This window comes from Juglans regia, chromosome 10 (genome assembly GCF_001411555.2).
Source record: "Juglans regia cultivar Chandler chromosome 10, Walnut 2.0, whole genome shotgun sequence".
NCBI classification, from domain to species: Eukaryota; Viridiplantae; Streptophyta; class Magnoliopsida; order Fagales; family Juglandaceae; genus Juglans; species Juglans regia.
This window is the reverse complement of record NC_049910.1, coordinates 15,897,028-15,913,296: the sequence shown is the minus strand read 5'-3', so window position 1 is coordinate 15,913,296 and position 16,269 is coordinate 15,897,028.

Below are 16,269 nucleotides of genomic sequence, written 5' to 3'. Positions count from 1 at the left end.
AAATTTACATGAGGAATGTAAATTTTGGTAATTTTTGGAGTTAGAATATGAAATCCTAAGTTGTCTCTTTTCACATTTCTAATTATTAGTAATTAAAGTTCTAATTTTTAGAATACCCTCTTACAGTTCCTCGTGTTTCACGCTTTAATCTCATAGAACGCGACGATCGAGGTAAGTTAACTCTTAACTTACTATCAGTTTACTGTGTATATGTGACGGATAAGAAAACTACAGTTTATGTTTGTATGTTGTTATATATGCCATATCATCACATATTTATCTATTACACGAATTATTCTGTCACAAAATAATTATCTGTTACACAATATTCTATCTCAAGTTACTCTTTGTTGCAAGTACTTCACATTACGTATGCCATCTGTTACATGTATGTCATGTCACGTAATATTCATTGTTACATGAAATGTTGTCTGTTACTTTTATGTCTCAAAGTATGTCATGTCCATCGTCTTACGTTCAAGTCACGTTACGCTACGTTAAGACTTCTATCATTTATGTCACGCCACGTTACGAAATGTAATGTATGCCAGTTAAGTTATTCATGTCAATCACGACCCTAAGTGCTAGGATGAGATAATATCCTAGTGGAACTCCTTTGTTCAGGCTGGAGTGTTTAAATAGATGTGAAATTCCTTGCGTTGACGAAGTACAGTCAACAGGTTACGAATGCGGCCTAACTAGCTAGTCACCAGAGTGCACCAAGCACTAACGCCAATGAAGCCACACATTATGTTTTTTGTGTCCACTGCAAGTGTGACACAAACAATTCATGGAGCCACAATAACTGTAGAGCGTACACTAAGTGAGACACATCAATTATGACACCTAGAATACGTGGGGCCACAACAACTGTGGAGTATGTATTAACACACTCACACCTAGTATAGACACATGTCTTGTGATGCGGTAATCGGCAGGGACACACGGCTCAAGGGGATCCGTGTAGCACCCGTATGGTCACTTTATGATTAAGTCTATTGAAAAAGATTCCAAGTTCATGTATTTTACGTTCAAGTCATGTTTCACGTTATGTTATGTTCAAGTTTACGTTCATGTCAATCATGGTAACCCCATGAGAGAAGATTACTCAATCATGGTGACCTCATGAGACAAGAATATGTTTCAAGTTCATGTTTATGTCATGTTATGTTCAAGTTCACGTTCTTGTTATGTCATGTTCACGTTCACATTATGTTTCAAGTTCACGTTTATATTATGTCATGCTCAGGTTCATGCTATGTTCAAGTTCATGTTTAAATTATGTATGTTCATGTTCATGCTATATTTCAAGTCCATATTATGTTTCAAGTTCACGTTCATGCTATGTTGCTAGTCCATGTTATGTTTTAAGTTCACGTACATACCATGTCACGTCAAGCTACGTTTCAGTTTCAGTTCAAGTTATGTCATTTATGCCATGTTATATGTCAAGTTATGCTATACTTACATATAACTTTGATTATGCATTTAAGCTTTTACTGCCATGCATGCATTATTAACCTGTGTGGAAGTTTTCCTGTTAACTTGCTGAGATTTGTAATCAAATCTCACCGTGGTAATCTCAACTACCATTCCCCCTGAATGTTAGGCGATGTGTCAGGATCAGAGTAGGGGGCAGACACTGGCAGACTGAAAGAGGTTGACTAGACGCAGTAGACGCAACACAATTAGTTAGGTCTTTGGATAGTACTGCGACATCGTTAGTCTAGTTACGCAAGTTACTCAACGAACTAACCCAATAGTATACTTTGGCATTGTAATTATGGAGCCAGATCTCCGTTGTTTTGAGATTACAGTCTTCTGAGACCCGTGCTATAATCGTGGATGTTTTAAGTATGCAAGGTTTATGTTTTAACTATTTGAGATATTATAAGTTTAGTGCATAGTATTGCTAAAAACAAATTATCCGCTGCAAATATTGCATAATGGTAGATGCATGTTAGGAACATTGCATCTTATATGTCATGAACGAGGGGCGAGTAACCTTGTGTTGCATGTCCCGATGCTTCGGATGTCCGTCTAAACCTAAGTGAAATTTTGGGGCATCACAGTAGTGGCGTTGCCCAATGGAGATACAATTTGGTGTTCAAAAGTTGCCTTAGGCTATCCTTTAGATTTTAGAGAAAGGACACTTGATGCCGACCTGATAGTGTTCAAGTTGTTGGGTTCAACATTATTCTGGGTATGGATTAGCTATTTCGGCAATTTGCAAGTATCAATTATCAGAGTCGTGTGGTCAGTTTTAATCTCTCTGGAGGGGACTATATGGAATTTGTGGGAAGCAAGCTGAACTCAAGACCCACGCTCATATCTACAATCTAAGCGAAGAAGGACCTGGCAAGTGGGGCAGATGCCTATTTGGTTCTAGTGGTGTCTAAACCATTAGAGAAGACGTCTATAGTAGGAATCCCAGTAGTAGGAATCCCAGGAGTTTTTCATGGCGTATTTTATAAGATTTTTAAAGTAGTCTAAGTATTCTATTAATTTACAATACGGTGTCGGTACTTTAGATATTTTAAATATTACTTTTTATTGAGTTCCGTAATTGTCTTGACACTTGTTCGATTAAATCTCTTATTCGGTACGAATTCAATTAAGTGGATATTGATGGTTTTAGAAACTGATGGTATTTTAGGAATTATGAGAATTTTAGGTTTTGAGGATTTAAAATAGGTTCCTTTAGCAATTTAGGTTTAAATATCAAAATACGTGATTGATTGAAAATTTACGGGAATTATGTGATTTTTATAGGTGACGATTAATATTTGTTCGGCATTTTGAGGAAATTTTTGAAAAGTTAAGAAGTCTAGGTAAGCGGGGTTCCTATGCTAGACTTTGCATTAAAATAAAATGAGCTGAGGTTATTTTTGAAAAATATACATATTTGATTTTGAAAAGAAATTTGAACTACCTCAATTATTTGTTCTGCATTACTCATGAGATTCTGTTTAAGAATAAATTATTTTCTGTCATGACTGGTGTAGACATGAGGTTATTTTTGATATTCTGTTTCTAAACTTTGAAAATAGAGCGAATATGAAATTTTGTGCATAAATTATGTTGTGATATGATTTTATTTTATTTTGAAGATTTTCTGTTCTCTGATATGATCTGATGTGATTTCTGAAAACCTCTGGCATAACATTCTATTTCTGTTTCTGTTCCGTTCTGACCTTACCACGGGTGTAAAACGGTGGCCTCTATTCGAGTTGGTACCAACTTTTCTGTTTCTGGTGCACCCACTTTGGAAACAAAGTGATTTTCTGCGTGGTCTTTCCTATGTGCACACTCGGGGCTCCGAGAATGAATAACGGGAAGATTCACATTCTGTTTCTGCTCGGTTAGCTACCAGGGTTTGCACAACCCTACCACGGGGGTTAAACATGGTATTTGTTCTGATATGATAAGATAAGATGTGATATTTTAGTTTATGCTATGCTAAAGGGATTTTGATTATGAATATTTTTGAACTTTTGCTCTGATATTTTTGATAACATGTTCTGACGCTGCATTTTGAAAACATTATTCTGATTTTGCATTCTGAAAGAAAATATTTTTGTTCTGCATTCTGAACTTTGTAAATGCTGATGTTTACATACTAGTATATGTCATCTACTTACTAAGTTGTTGATAACTCACCCCTTATCTTTAAATATTTTTCAGATGATTTTGAATAGTCCAGCTAAGGATCAAGACTATGAAGCATTGGGTGAGATGTCTTAAGAATAGTGGATTAATATCAGAAAGTTTCAATGAGTATTGGCGATGTTTGTTAAGAAATTTCATTGTGTTCTTAAGAATAGTGGATTCATTTTGAAGAATTGATTATATCGAGGATTTTGATAAGTGAGTTTGTGTGATTATTTAAGTTGGAAGTGTTTACGCTTGATTTGGAGTTTTTGGAAGTTTATTAGCAGTGTTGGAGTTGATTATCAGGTAACATGAGTTAACTCTCCGGACCCTCGGGGACGGGGCGTTATATGCATGATGTATTTCATGTATCATCGCTGAATAAGAGTTTTGGACAGCAGGAGCCACGATTTGTCTACCTGAATAGCATTCAACTGTAGCCTGACCTTACCTATGAAGTTGCACCGACGCAGATTGTTCATTGGAAAGAGCAAAGGCTAAGATCCAATTCGATACCTCTGGTGAAGGTGTCATGGGGAGTTCCGTTGGCTCAGGATTTCTCTTGGGAGAGAGAGGCAGACATGAGAAAGCATTACCCATATATGTTTGGATATTATTGATTGTATGCCTTTCTCAAGCATGTTTTGAGCTTTATCTTGTAACTTGTCTTGGAATTAATGGACTAAGCTTGCCAATTTCAAGGACGAAATTTGTTTTAAGGGGGGAGGATGTGCAATTCCAAAATTTGTGTGTTTTTATTTATTTATAGTGTATTATTGGTTATTTTATTTATTTGTATTTTATTTCTATTATTCTTTTATTTTAGTTTGGGCCTTTTTGTGTTGTGGGTTAGGAAAGGGGGTTTGTGTGTTGTGTTGTGAGCTTTTGGGACCAGTAAGGGTGTGGAAATCGGGCCCAGCCCATGTGCATGACTGAAGCCTAGCCTTCCCATCTTAAATGACATCGTTTTGGGTAAGGATAAATTTTTCCCCCACCCTTGAAACGGTGTCGTTTCATCACTGAAGGGTTGAAAACCCTAAGGACCCCATCGTGTTTGCTTGGCACTGCACCCTCCCTTTTCTTCCTTTTTTTTTTTCTTTTCCTCTTCCTTCTTCCTCCTCCATGCCCTAGCCCCTGCGTTGCCGCCCCTCTCAGCCACCCGCATCGTCCCACACGTCCACCACTACGAGCCCTTCCACCACCAACCTGCACCACCGCCCAACATCCCCAAACCCATGAACCCTGCGGCCTGTTCTTCTCCCCCCTCCTCTCTAAAAATCGTGACGGTTTCAGCAATGGAAATGGCTCACCTCTAGTAGAGGCCACTGGTTGCATGCCATGCATGGGTCTTTTGTAGACCCCAAGCCGTCCTCCACCCCCAATCGCAGCAACGACTGCAATTGCCAAGAACCCCCACTCAACCAATAAATAGGCCGAGCCTCTCCCCTTCGAAATCATCTCAAAGCTTTCTCAACTTCTCTCATACACATAACCACCATCTTCCTCTCCCTCGAATCCCCTTCCCACTCCCGTCATCTTTTTCCCTTGAAACAGCCCAACCTATGACCTAAGGCCCACGTTTGGCCACTACCCCACTGTGCTCTGCCAACCTCCACTGTGAGAATCTCTTCCTTCACCCACTAGCACCCCAGATCTGACATCCCCTTTGAGAGAAATCCCACCAATAGCCCTCTGTCCCGCTAGATTTGCTTCTGCCACCTTACTCCATCGTTGCCCTGCCACCGCTCTGCCACTCATTGCGCCACCTCAGTAAGCCTTCTGCCACTTGTTTTGTGTTTTAATTTTCAGACTGGTTTCAGATTTAGTCTAACCGCCCTTGTCCATTGACGTAGCGACGAACACACTTGTCCAATCGCAGGACTCCGTAGAGTGACTCACACTCGATCTTCTAGATTTGCCCATTCACATCGTAAGTAACTCTCCAGTACGACCCTTAAGTTTAAGATGTGAATTTATCACTAACTCTATTTGCAGTCTGGTTGTGTTAAGAAGGGTCTTGGGCCTGACGAAGTGTTGGGTTGATAATCGTAGTTGTTGTTGGAAATTGGAAACTGGATTCGCGTAGTTGTTGTTGTGATGTTGTATATTATCTAATGTGTGTTATACCATGTCATCCAATATACTACCGATCATGCATCTTCATTTTTTTACAGTAATTACTATTTGTTCTGATTATTTAACTATGTTGTGCCATGCCATGTGTGAATTAAAAACTGGATTTTCATGTACTGGTCATATCATGTGGGTAGGTGCGTATCACGACCACAAGCAGAGATGGGGCATTATTAAGGTGGAGCTCCTTTGGTCACTCAGGAGCGTAATAAACTGACTGACGTCCCCTGGGTTGTCATTGGGTGACAATGGGCTTGGACAAGACGGTAACGCTCTTGTCCTGACTCCGTGGCCTTTCTGCTGGCGGGAGCTACAGGATGCTTGGTCACGTATGCACCGGGTGCAGAGTTGGGCAGCACTCGTTAAGAAGTCACATGTACGATCGTTACCTGTGTTGTGACGAAGGAAGCCAGGGTGTGCGCATGGTCCACAGGGGAGACCATGGGTGCATGCATAATAAATGGTTATTTTTTTGGCCAAAAGGATTTTTGGCGTGAGTGTTATGTTTAAATGTGTTATTTTGGGAAAGGGTGGAAGAAATGATATTGTGGTCTTTTGTTTGTATGGCTATCTTACTTTGTTAATCTTGGTTGTTGCATGTTGATTGCTTACTGAGATTGCAAAATCTCAGTGTGGTAATCCTACTTGCGGTTCCTTTTTATGGGACCATAGACTTTGATGCAGAGGAGGAATTAGAGTCAGAGGGACTGGCTCCGCCAGAGGAGTGATTGGCTTGTTGATTTCTATTTCTTATCCGTATTTGTCAGGGGACCTGTTAGCGCTTTATTTTTTTTCAGCTGGATGACTGTATAACCTCTTGGGGGACTTTATTGCCTTATTTTTTTTCGATGTGATATATATGTTGTACACATTTTGCATGTTTGCACACACTTGCACATTGCGATGGGGTGTATGATCTATGTCGTCAACATCCTGATGTCACGACTTCCACCAAATCATATGTGGGGGTCAAGGGCACCACAAGTTGGTAGACTTTCTACATTCTATTGCCTATGGTCAAGCTCCCCTCATCTGAAACGCCGAATATTGGTGTTCGAACATTGACCTTGAGTGGGCTGCTGAGTAAGCTTAGTCTCCTGAGGACCCCCCAGGTGGCCTGGTTTTCTATTTCTCCATGATTAGAGCACATTGATAGGCTTCAAAAATAGTCCACGGAGAGTGGAAGCTGAGGACGTCTTGTAAAGGCTGCCAGAAGCCACCCAAATAACATGCTACCAATTTATCTTCAGTTTTGAAAAGATCATTCTAGGCCACCAACTGACCAACTGATAGAACTCCTCGGTGTACTCCTCAACGGATTTCATTCTCTGCCTCAACGTGTGAAGTCACTGAAATAAGGTCTGAGTATATCTGAAGGGCAAAAAGTGACCCTTCATCATTTTCTCCATCTTCTCCAAGTCGCCATCTTGGCTTTACCATGTCACTCCTGAGACCACTTCAACTGTTCCCACCAAGTAGACGCTCTACCCTTCAAATTTATGGCAACTAGTTTCACCTAATACAATATGGCACATCTATGTATTCAAATATACGTTCCACTTCGTGCAAAGATGAAGCCCTCCACCTACAAAGTACCAGAAAATTTCAGTAGATCCACCCTGAAGCCTAGGTCTTCACCTCACTCCTCCCTACCACAGTACTCCAAAATGGAGCATGATTGTAATACAGGTTCTCAAATTGGAGTCAGAATACTGATTATAAGTCTAACCATTCAGGTTTTGTGCCTCTAGACGCTGGGATCTATAATTCTGCTATTTGCCTCTGCAAATCTGCAATCATCACATCCTGTATGTTACAATTGCGGGGAGGGACTTCCTCATTCAGAACCTGTCAACATTCACAATGACCTCTATCACCAGCCATGAAAACTGACGATTAACATTAACTAACAGATTAAAGGATTCTAAAAGTGATGATTTGGAAGGAAAAATGGCTAATTTTTGGGTTGACAAGGGCCCCCACTAGGCAAAACATGGTAACCATGACATGGATGTCAAATAGAGCTTTCCGAATTGGGGTCATATGCACGATTCTAACACTTGTAACCCATGTTGTAGGAAAATATGATGACACTGCCACTTGATCTCCACGCCCAATTGAGGAATACTGCTTCTCGCTCGAGTCTGCCGCTTCTTGCCCAAATCCTAGGAATACTCATATCTTCTTGATAGTTTTGTGCTGGTCTACCTTCTCAAAGCAATCTAGTGTTTTTAACATCGCATCCGTCAATTTAGCCTCACCAGCCTCATATTCCCCTGCATCATCTACATAGGGCGCATCACGCACTGCTATTCGTGAGGAATTTGAGGAAGTTGGAGACACGCCTAGGTGGAGTTTAGACGGTGCTATGAGATTTGGGTCACTAGTGTATATCTTTTATTTGCATTTTTTTTATTTTTTGTATGGACACTAGGTATTTGTGTTTTGTATAATTAATTGAAATATGAATCATCTTTTCATTTTTCTAAATTAGTTATTGAGCTCCTTTATGTATCTATATTCTTTAAATGCTATTTTTTATATAAATTAAATATTTACCTATAACTCATTAATAAGGTACTTTTTTACAATTAAAATTTGTAAAAATTATGGCACTACTCATAGGTACTTTAGAAGCCTTCGAATGTATTTTCTACTCCCACCAAACATTTATTCAACTATCCTGCCAGAATTTCCATTTAAACCATTCGATTGGTGTTTGAACGTTAACTATCCATGTTCAAACGATAACTCCTTCGTGTTCAAATATTTAAATACAATGTTCAAACGGATACTCAAATTCCCGCTAAATTTAATAACTTAACCTGCCAATTAATGTTTGACGGTTCCAAATAACAATTCAAAGGTTTATTAAATCTAAGATCGAACGATTAGGTAACCATTTGAATGAAATTTCTATTAGGGACAAAAATTTTCATCCCAATATATGTCTTCTGAACACAAAATGTTATGTTAGAACGAATAACAACATCCATCACTTTTTTGGAACGAAAATTGAATTTTGTCCCTAAAAAGTATTGTTTGGGACAATTTTCGTTTTGTGCCAAAAAATTTTCGTTCTAGAAACAAAAATTTGTTTTATATATACATATATATATATATATATGTACATAAAGACTTTTTGTTATCTTTACATTTGCTTGGATTTTATGCAATTGTTAATTACATAAATCCTTGAATTTCGTTATATAGTTGGAAATTGTAAATTTTGTAAAATGGCTCTGATTGAATTTTCTTTGTATATGTATATTTGACTTTGACCTTGTTCTTTCTTTGTGCACTTTTTAATTGATCCCTATGTGCTTTTGTATAAGACCTTGAACAAAGACTATGTGCTTTTGTATAAGACCTTGAACATTAAATCATAAATAAATCCCAACCCTAGCTAAGAGCTCGATCCCTATGTACAAAAAATATCACGTGTTAACTAGTTGTAGTTGACTGATACGTGGATGTTATGTCACACAGCATGCAATTCTCACGTTCTAGAAACTAATACAAGATCTATTTAGAGGGATCGAAAAAAAAAAAAAAAAAGAGTTAGTCTACGTACAATTTTCAAATGGAGACTGTTCATGCAAGCTGGCCTATATAGTACTTATGTTTAAGAAAAAATTAAAGTTATATTAATATCCTTTTTAAAATGATATTTTTTCTCCTTTTACCTTTATTTATCAATGAGATTGTACACACAGTCCCCACTCAAAATTACAAATAGAATTTTTTTAAAAAAAATACAACTCTTAATTTTTAAAATTAACCTAGCAATTAGAAAGCAACATGAACGACTGTCGTACGTAAAACACATGACAGCCAGCTAATTGGGCTCTGATCTCGTTTTTCAAAATCATTAAGCAAAAGAAAAATCTTTTTTTTTTTTTTATGAATTTTTTTAATGAATATAATATATATAAAGCTGTTGATCATAGTGGGTTAATTAATATTATCTTGCGCGCAGATTCAACAAGCTGTCCAGATACCATTTAAGTCCATAATAATAATCTTATAAATGCAGAAACAAGTCAATCAACAGTACTACTGGCATGCATGCAGACAGAAATTTCAGCGAATCGAGATCTCTAGCTAGTACTGTGACTTATGATCCTCAACTACTCATTTATAATAACCGTTATATATATATATATATATATATATATATATATATTAAGGGAGACAAGATCACGATTCCCTCCAGGTCATGCTGCATGCCTCTGTAATCTGGCAGTAGTACTATTTAATTATTTCATGTTTGCCTTCATTTTAGTCCAAAAATTGTTTTGGTACTGAGATTCTGCCCACTCGAACCAGTGATTCGATCTGTAGTACTTCATCATTGTTTATTGTTCAATTTCAGTAACATACAGCTGAAAATATAATATAATTTGCAATTTACAGTACTAGTCCATATAGAGGGCAATAATACGTTATTAACTGACATATATCTTACTTAGGATCACATTGGCACTATAAAAAATATGGTCTTTTGCCATGAATTTTTTTTCTAAGATATACACTCGTGATAAATAAACAGTTAATGACACAAAAACTGTTCGTAGGAAAAAAAATGACATTTTATCACGAGATACCGTCGACAAGTACAAGATAAAAACTATCTAGCTTTTGGCTCTTCAAACCCATTTCTTGAATTATATATTGTTTTCCGTGCACAATGACATTTTATATAGTACTCATGGGATGGCAACAAACAATAAAAACATTCATGTGGCGTGTACTGGCCATTATAACGAAAGAGACTTCACAATGAAATTTGCTGCAAGAAATAAAGTTGCTCTTTTCTTTGTCATTGGTAAGCTGCAACTGAGAAGCATTGAAAGCATGCATGGTGACAAACACCCGAAGGTACAGTACTTGTCCTTTTCATCAGGAAAAAAGAAACTAGCTAGGAAATTCATTAGCCGGACTTATCATGATCAGGTTAATTGTGATCTAGCTAACCTCGAAAGCTTGAAATTAAGAAGACATTAAACAACAGTACGTACTTCTTCAAAGCTCCTGATCATCTCCCTAAGCAGATATGTGATCCAGAGTTTTGGATATCTAGATGATCTGAATCAGTTTTTTCACTTCTGCAGACAACTCATGTAGTACTACCTTAATTCCTAGCTACCCGACGGGGAAAAAGGGTGGAAGTAATATTAATACTGCATGGTTTGTAGCAAACCTATAGCTACGTACGGGCGCAAAGGTTGTCAACTAGGGATTTGTTGCACTTATGCATGTTCAATGCTAGACCACATGATCATCATCAATCACCAGATCTTGCATGTTCAATAATATTGTTGAAATTCTCATGCCTAAATAAGACTAATGTCATTCTTTTTTCCTACATATATTAATCAGATATATATTTTAAAATTAAATTAACTGTACATGGGAAAATATACATCATGGAAGCGGAAATAATAGACTACGAAAAATAGGTTATACATACTGGACAAACTATAACTCATAATACAACTTCCCTGCGTACTTACTATTAGGGCAGTGCAAATAATCCGTCAGTCCGATGGGCCTGTTTAAAGTGGCCCGACCCGACCCGACCCGAATTTTTTCGGGTTATTATATAATCGGGTCTCCAACCCGACTAGTTAACGGGTTTGTATTTTTATTTCAACCCGTCCGTAAACCGTTCTCATCTTCAGTTCTCCAACTCGCCCAAATTAAAACGCAGAGATTCATGCCGCCCAAAGTCTAAAACGTAGATATTCATGCTTAGTTATGAGTGATGGTCTCTGAGCCTTGTACAACTTTCCATGGATTGAGTCCGATGTGGGTTCACTGAGAGGCAGAGAGCCGACAGACATGCAACTTTCTTGAGAACCTTCAACATCTTGCGAATGAGATTTCTTGAATCTTTCCGTGCTTTTGCCAACACATCATGCGTATCTCAAGATCTGAGGACTATGGACTGTGCCGGCAAAGCAGGAGCCCACGAATCCGACGTCGTGTGAGCCGATCTCTACGGGGGTGCCCGGTGGGAAGAATGAAGATGGGTGTTAAATTTTCTACATTTCTTGAATCTTTCCGTGCCTTTGTCACCAATCGCTTCTTACGGAAGGTAATTGTTTACATTACTTGCCATTGGAGGATGGATTCGAAAATCAAAAGCCCCATCTCACACACACACACAAAGAACTGTTTCGCCGACCACCAAGAAATCTAATTTGTACCTCATGCGTATCTCATCGTCGTCGAGGTCATTGGTCTTTCAATTATATAGGCTAGGGATTAGGGAACAAGCTTTTGGTTTCGTTATGTATACAAATTCACACGGTTATTCGAGGCCTTTATTGACAATTGTTTGGTACTGCGTTTGCTGGAATTTGCTTCATTCATGGCTTTTCTTCATCTGAGATAGGTACGGTACCGTGAGAAGGGTAGATTTATCGGGTCATACGGGTTCAACCCAGTTTTATGTTGACCGGGTCGGTTCGGATCGGGTTGAGTTCTGAACCATAGCATCTTGGGTCGGGTCGGGTGTAAACCCGAGTGTTTCAGTTCGGGTTGCAGCCCTACTTACTATATAAATATATATATATATATATACTAATCATGCATTCTTTTAAAATTTGGATAAAATACCCTACAAACACAAAGTAGGTGGTCGACAAACGCTACAAGAATTATAATTTTTTTGAATGAGAATTTTCATTAAGTCAAAAAAATCGTATCCATTGCAAAACATTTTTTGAGACGAAAAGTAATTGATATTAAATGTTATCATATGGAATTTAAATTAAACTACAAGCTCCTACGATTGGCTATATATGCGTTTGTTGTAAATGGTCGATCAAATCCGATTGGAGTCTTGAGCATTCTAAGTTTTAACGTCTCAAGAGGAAAACTCGAGGTGCCACATCTATATTAAGGATATAAAATATATAATAAATTGATCTACATTTTTTCATCAGTTTAATTTTTTTTGATAAGGTGATTTTATATGGTAACAGACCAGAGATCCTACATTCGAACCTTTACTGATCTATACTCTATCTCATTTAATTAAATATTCAACGTATTAGGCCACTTATTGAGGGAGAGTTTGATCCACACATGAGGAGGGAAGACTAATATAAATGATTAAGAGCCTCATCTTTGGGGTTGCGTTAAGAGTTTTAAAAAGTACTTAAATAGGCTTAAAAGCTCTTTAATGAAAAAATTAGATTGTTTGGGTATTACGTATTAAAATACTTTTTAATCTCAAATAAGTTAAAAAGAATATTTTTTTCCTCAAACGTGCTTTTCTGGATAATTCGAAATGTAGTTCAAATTTTAAAAAGACTGTCAATAGACGAAAATACCTACACAACTTCCAGATAATTGCAACTTTCAAATTTTTAAAGATATAGTCATAATTTTAAAAAAATCAGAGATCATCGTTTGTATCTCAAAAGGTACCTTTTTAATTTGTTTCCAAACAAATAGAATATGTTTGAACGTGCTTTAAACATATAGTTACCAAACAGTAGATAACATTTTAATAATAGAACTTATATATTACTTAAGCTATAAGTAATAAGCCCTAAAGTTATAAGGTATATATATTTTTCACGGCAATACCAAACATGCGCAAAATCTACGGCCTCTTCTCGTCAGCTTAAGCTTTTTGACATGTGGTGGTTTCACATTATTAAGACAAATATAAATGATTAAGTCTACATTTTCATCAAAGCAGATCAAGTCCTGAATTCAGATCCTAACTTTACACTTTATCACATTAATTAAATATTTTACATGTTAGGCTCACATGAACCCTACACTCATCATCAAGATGGGGTATCACATAAATGTTGTCTCTATATCCATCTTTTTTGAACCTCCAATATCAAAAAAATGTTCTTTTATTTTCTTGTGGAGCATGAAATAATTTTTCAAGTGAAGATACACACACCATATATAGGAACGATGGTACTAATCCATTACATAGTTATGAACACTGATTAAGTGATCATTAATACTATACATAAGGAGAACACCCTTCAGCCAAACGATAAATACAAAATATGAATCATGACTTAATAATGCAAACTGAATCGGAGAAAAAGTTCCCGATCGGAATATATTGAAAGGAAGTACTAACGGTTCAAAAAGTTGTCGCATAGAATGTTTTGTTGTCCTAACAAAGAATCTTGCCAAATAGTATTGCGGAATCAACCAGAACCATAATAACATTGCAATCCTCTTTAATTTTCAATCCAATTGTAACTCTTCAATAGCAAAAGCATAAGTTATTTTCCACTGATCATTGTGCGAATTAAGAAAAGTCGTATCAAAAGAATATCTACGCCAAGCATATGGTTCAAAGAGGGAAAATTAAACAAGGAATGAATATTGAAAGAGTTATTTAAGTTGAGACAAACGAAAGTAATTAGAGATCAAAGTAGTGTTTCTATTTGTATTAAAAAGAATGTGACCTTTATTAAATATTATAGCCATAGAGAAAGAAATATGACCGTTTGAAAGATATCATAAAAAGTGGTTAAAAATGAGTAAAGAAGGAATATATTTAAATGGTATATATGGATAAACAACAAGATCTATTGTGGAAGTAATGCTTTTATTGGATAGATTGAGAGTCTCCTATCTTTTCTCTCTAGAGAATAAGAGGATGTCGTCGTGGTGACAAGAACAGCGATAGGATGGAGGGGCTTGAAGCAAAGTGGGAGAATTTTTGTTTAGCTGAGTAAGAAAGTGATTCGATTGTTCTGGATGGGAAATTCCAGAAGAAGTTAAAAGGAAACGGGAAAGAAGTGTGGTGGGGAAGGTCTGCTCAAATAGAGGAATAAGAAGAGAAGTGCTGAGTTCAACAATGGGAAAAGTATGAAAAATCAGTAAAGCTGTAAGGCCCAGTTTCTTCATCAGTGGCCCGGATCTGTGCGTGTAAATGGCCCAGCCATTTTATTGTCTAGTGAGACCACCGAGCGGCGTCGTTTTGGGAGGTATGTTTATCTCCTCTGTTTTCCGTTTCTTTCTCCCTTCTCTTCCGCAGTTTCGGTTTCTTCCGCACGTCTCTCGCGCACGTCTCTTTCTTTTCTTTCGGTTTCTACTTATTTCTTGTTGCTGCGTTAGTCTGTGGGTTCCGATTCTCTGCCCTAGTTTCCTCATTGTTGCGGTTTCTCTCTTGCACTGCTTATTATTCCAGTGAGTTGCCGTCTGCTACACTCTGTTTTCTCTCCATTTTCACGTTTCTGTTCTTCCTCTACAAGTCAGCGAGCAGTACCTCTCTTTCCTCCATTTTTTCGGCTGGTAAGTGTTTCCTTCTCATCCCTTTAGGTTTCGGTTTCATATACTGAAATTGTGCAGATTCTGATCCTTAGTATTTGGTTTGTTTTATCCTCTGTTTCTGCAGTTTCTGTTTTGGCCGTGAGTTTTGAGTAGCATTTTGTGAGTTTTCTGGTTGCTGTGCGTGAGAGTATTTCGGGTTGGTGAGTTTCGGGTAAGCATTGAAACCTCTGCTGGTATTTCTCATTGCCATAACGTACTCATGCGGTTTTCCTCTTCGAATTTATTTTTGATTCTATCCTCTTTCTGCAGTTTTTGGTTGCCGTGAGTTTGAGTTGTATTTTTCGTCGGTTCTTGAGTTTCCGTGACTTGTGATTCCTAGTTATTGGACTTTCAGTTTCTCGGGTAATCAGTGAAGCTAATTCCGGAGAATCTATTCTTTTCTTTCACTGGTAAGCCATGCTCGGTCTCGGTCTTACGCGCACGCACACACACTTCACCTCAAGTCAGTTTATTTCACTTCAATGAAATATTTGGAGGTGTATTGTGAGTTCTCGGACACTTTTTGTGAATTAACAAACACTTTGTGTTGGATTTGGCTTGGAATTGTGAATTGTTTTGGGTTGGTCGAGCAGTAAATCGAGTAATGCTTGGGATTGTTTGGGGGCTGTTTTTGTGTTATATGGGTTTCTTTTTGACCGTTTGAAGTGGAGATTAATAGTTGGAGCTGCATTGTGGTTGAGTTGTGATGATTGCTTGGAGTTAGGGGCCTTTGAGGTGGGGTTGATATTTTGGTTATTTGTGTTTGACGTGGATTTTGGTGGGTGTTTTGGTAATTGTTAAAATTAGAATATGGTATTTTCGGGTTGAAATGCGGGCTGTCCAAATTACTATTAGTAGTATTAGTGAGTTGTTTTTGCTATACTATGGGTTGAGAATATGAGTGTTAATTATTAGATGGACGTTATATCAATTATCATTTAATACTCAGCGTATCTATATTTTTTTTATGAATAGGTGACGAGATTGATAGAGATCATTTTCAAGACTTAGATAATACGCTGCAGGAGTCAGGTAAGCGGGGTTCCTATGCTGGGTTTTATACAAGCTAATAAGACTGAGGTTGATTTTATGAAAACTTGCATAATTTGTGTTGTGTTGGGGACTTGTGAAAACAAAGATCAACCTCGGTCACCTATCTGCATTATTCATGAAATCTGT